Genomic DNA, 5345 nt, shown 5'->3' on the forward strand with positions numbered 1-5345 from the left:
TGATTTTTTTAGAGTCTTAATTGATTAGAAATTAATTTATAATTTAAACTTTTATTTTATTTATATTTATTTATATTTAATTTATTTATTATATGTAAAATTATGTTTTTAAAAACTTTTTTTGGTTAAAATTAAAAAAAAGTATTTGTTCAAGAAAATTTAAAAATTTATTGTGGTTGACAAATTTATAAAATTAAAAATGTCTCGAATTTTTTATTTAGCCTTATTGGAATACAACAAATTATTGATCGAGCTCTTAAATTTGTTTGGAAAATCATTCTGTTCGGAATTACAAAATTCTTGGAAAAATTCAACTTCTGGATTCGAATACAAAAGAAAAATTTTCATCGACCCTTTGATTTTTGTGGATTTTGATAATTATGGAGATTAAAGTGAATATCACACCAGACGGTAATTGCTTATTCAGATCTTTTTCTTACTTTTTATATAATAGTCAAGAAAATCATAAAATAGTTCGAGATAAAATAGTTAATTACATAATAGATAATTGGCTTTTATTTGAGAATTTTATTATTGGGGATGAATCTTATGGACACGTTATTTATGATAAAATTTCATATAAAAATCATATGTCACAAAATAGTATTTATGGTGGGGAAGTTGAAATTCAAGCTTTCGTCTCAATTTATAATGTAAATGTATTAATTTATCATAAAGCTTTTAATAATATTAAAGAATATGGAAATAGTAATAATAGTATGAAGTTAGTATTATTATTGTCTGGACTTCTGGATGGAGGACATTATGATATTTTGGATTGCTTGAATTTTAATTTTTGGAAACAATATAATGGAAAGGATAAAGACATGGTTTTTGAAAAATTGGAAATTGACTGTTTATTGAAAAGAAATGAGAAAATGTTAGATTCACATCCATTATCTAAAAATTTGGATAATGAATGTGATGATAATGAAATAATGAATGAAAAAATATGCGAGGAAGAATTTGAAAAATGTTTAATTCATGTGAATGATAAAGAAAATAATTTGATTAAAAATTTGAGTAATGTGGAACAATATAATGGAAAGGATAAAGACATGGTTTTTGAAAAATTGGAAACTGACAGTTTATTGAAAAAAAATAAATTATCATCACATTCATTATCCAAATTTTTGGATAATGAATGTGATGATAATGAAATGAGTAAAAATGTGAGTAAAGTGTGTAGTGGAAAAAAGCGAGAAAATTTGTTGGATAAGAAAAGAAACATAGAACAACATTTAATTAACAATAAAAATATTAAAGTGTGTATTGTAGCAGATGGTAATTGCTTATTCAGATCTTTTTCCTATTTTTTATATAATGACCAAAAAAATCATAAACGAGTTCGAAATACAATAGTTAATTACATTCTTCAAAATTGGTCTTCATTTGCAAATTTTGTAATTGGAGACAAATCTCATGCAGAAATTATTTATGATCAAAATTCCTATAAAAATTACATGTCGCAAAATTCTATTTTTGGTGGGGAGGTTGAAATTCAAGCTTTCGTATCAATTTTTAATGTGCATGTTTCAGTTTATCATGAAGCCTTTAATAATACTAAAGAATATGGTAATAGGAACAATAATATGAAATTAGTATTATTACTGTCTGGATTTCTAGATCATGGACATTATGATATTTTAGATTGTTTGAATTTTGATTTTTGGAAAGAAAAGAAAAAAATTTCTAATTCTATTTATTACAATAAAAATAAAAAGTCTATTTGTGAAAAAAATAATAACAGTAATTTATCACATATTCAATTAGAGAATAAAAGAAAATTAAATGTTGTTAAAAATATGACGAAAGAACGTTTAATGAATAAAAGGAAAAGTGATTGTATAGAAGAAATGGATGAGGAAAGGATGAAAAAGAAACGTGCAAAAGATTTGATTGAGAATCTGAATGAAAATAGGTTGGAAAAAAAAAGAATGAAAGATAAAGTAATGTATATGAATGAAAATAGAATTTGTAAGAGAAGGAAAAACCAAGTCTTTAAAAAATTTAAGAACATTTACCTTTCAAAAATAAGTTATTTGGATTTTGGTGAAATGAATTATACGTGTCCACATTGTTCAGCAAAGTTTTGGTCAATAGAATTCTCATATAAAAGTTGTTGTCATAATGGAAAAATAAAAATATCTCCTTTAAAAAATTATAATAAAAAATTAAAAATTCTTTTATTTGATACAAAATTTCGAGATTTAATACGTTATTATAATAGTAGATTTTCTTTTGTAAGTTTTAACGCGAATGTAAAAAATGATTTCAAAAAAGGAATTTATAATTTAAAAATTCAAGGACAAGTTTGTCATTCTATTCCAAATTCTTTATTAGCAAAAAAAGGAAAATCTCCAATTCTTGGTCAAATTTATATTTACGATGATTTAGAAGCTATTAATAAAAGATTAAAACTTAATAAAAACTTAGTTAAAAGTCATTTGGAAATTTTAACAAAAATAATGAATGAAAATCCATATGTAAAAAAATACAAACATTTATATGAATTATCTCGAGATAAAAATTTACCTGAATATAACTTATATTTTTTAACTAATATAAATTTAAATAAACATACATATAATAAACCAAGAACTGCAGAATGTGCTGCCTTAATTATTTCAAAAGATGGGGAAATTCCTGAAAAATTTGATATATGTATTTATCCTAGAAATGTTCCTGATGGTAAAGAGTCTACTACATTTTTAAATAAATTGTCTTTTCACTTAGATCCATTAACATTTCCAATTATGTTCCCTTATGGAGATTTGGGGTGGAATTTTGAATTAAAACAAAATTGTAATAGTAGTAAAAGATTAACAGCTTTGCAATATTATTCTTATCGATTAGCTTATCGTCCAAATATTGAATTTAATCCCATTTTATTTTGTGGGCGCTTAACTCAGCAATATGTAATTCAAGCATATATAATAATTGAAAATACGAGATTAAATTACTTTCGGTATAATCAGCAAAAATTAAGAGTAGAATGTTATCAAGGATTGCAAGATCATGTAAAAAATTCTGCAATAAATAACTCTAATAATTTTAATAAAGAACGTTTAGGTAATATATTTGTTCTGCCATCTTCTCATATTGGAAGTCCAAGAAATATGCATCAAAATTATCAAGATGCAATGACTATCAATAGAGAAATTGGTAGACCAGATTTATTTATAACTGTAACGTGTAATCCAAATTGGCCAGAGTTAAAAAAGATTCTTTCAAATTTTCCAAAAGGGACATCATGCAACGATATTCCTAATATTGTTGTAAGATTATTTAATGCAAAATTAAAATGTATAATTGCAGATATACTTTCTGGTTTCATTTTCGGGGATATTTTGGGATATGTTTATACTATAGAATTTCAAAAAAGAGGACTACCTCATAGCCATTTATTGTTTATTTTAAATTATAAAAATAAATTATTGACACCGGATGATATAGATAAACATATTTCTGCAGAAATTCCGGAAAATGATAATGACTTAAAAGATTTAGTTTTAAAATTTATGTTACATGGTCCTCATAATATAAATTCTATTTGTTTACAAAATAATAAAAATATTTGTTCAAAAAAATTTCCAAAAGATTTTTGTAATTCTACTGAAATTCAAAAAAATGGTTTCCCAAAATACAGACGCAGAAATAATAAAGATAAATTATATGTATATAATTCAAAATTAAATGGTGATTTTGTAAATGTAGATAATTCTATGGTTGTTTCTTATAATCCAATACTTTTAAAAAAATATTGTTGTCATATTAACGTTGAATATTGCGCCTCTATCATGAGCATTAAGTATATTTATAAATATTTGCATAAGGGTCATGATAGAGCTTTTATTGGATTGAAAAGAGAGAACCATGAAATTTATGACGAAATTACGGATTACATTAATGCACGATACGTAAGTCCTATGGAAGCTGCGTGGAGAATAGAACAATTGCCCTTATCAGGGCGGTCACATTCTGTTATTCGTTTAGCAGTTCATACTGAAAATCAACAACAAATAATTTTTCAAGAAAATAATGAAAAAGAAGCAATTGAGGGTAATTGTAATACAACTCTCACTGCTTGGTTCAATTTAAATATAAATGATAAAAATGCTATAAATATTAAATATTCTAATATACCAAAATTTTATTATTTCGATTCAAATAAAAAACAGTGGATTAAGAGAATAAATTTTTGTAAATGTTTGGGTAGAATTAATAGTGTAAGTCCAAAAGACATTGAGAGGTTTCATTTAAAATTAATTTTAAATCGAGTCAAAGGTGCAACTTGCTTCACAGATTTAAAACGGTATGAAAATGTGACCTATGATTCCTTTCAAAGCGCAGCTATAGCCATGGGACTAATCGAAACTGACGATCAAGTTTTTAAAATTTTTGAGGAAGCATGTAACATAATGATGCCCACAGAATTAAGAAAATTTTTTGCTTGGTTTCTTATTGCTGATAATTCCCCTTCTCAATATAACATTTGGATTAAATTTAAACAATATTTCTGCGAAGGTTTTAAGAATAATAATGAACAAAATGCTTTAATTGAAATAAATAATATTTTGAACTTAGAAAATTTAACGTGCTCTAATTTTGGTTTACCTGAACCTGAAGAAAATTTAAATTTGATCAGTATGGAAGAAAAAATATTATTTATGAAACAAAATAAAGAAGTTTTTTTAAAATATTTAAGTTTGTTAAATAAAGATCAAAATTTAATTTTTGAAAATATAACTAAAGGAAATTATAAATTGATATTTATTGATGGACCTGGAGGTACAGGAAAAACTTTTTTATACAAAACCTTAATTTACTATTTTCTTTCAATTGGAAAAAATGTTTTGTCAATGGCATGGACAGGAATTGCATCAATTTTGTTACCTGGTGGTATGACAAGCCACAGAACTTTTCGATTACCACTAGATTTAACAAATATTGAAACAACATTTTTAAAATTAAAATCTGACAAATGTAAATTAAGAGAATGTGACGTTATAATCTGGGACGAAGCTTCTATGATTCCAAAAAAAGCTTTGGACATAGTTGATAAAACGTTAAGAGATTGTTGTCACATTGAAAATATACCCTTTGCAGGAAAATTAATAATATTAGGTGGAGATTTTCGACAAATCCTACCAGTAATAAAAAATGGGTGCAGAGAATTAATTGTTCAAGAATCAATAAAATTTTCACATCTTTGGAAAGACTTCATAATTTTCAAGTTAAAAAAAAATATGAGAACGTGTAATACAAAATTTTCAAAATTTCTTTTAAAAATTGGGGAAGGGAAAATAAATCCATTTTTTGTACCCAAAGAATGGAAAACTGAT

Source organism: Leptopilina heterotoma, unplaced genomic scaffold, assembly GCF_015476425.1.
Source record: "Leptopilina heterotoma isolate Lh14 unplaced genomic scaffold, ASM1547642v1 Lhet_628, whole genome shotgun sequence".
NCBI classification, from domain to species: domain Eukaryota; kingdom Metazoa; phylum Arthropoda; class Insecta; order Hymenoptera; family Figitidae; genus Leptopilina; species Leptopilina heterotoma.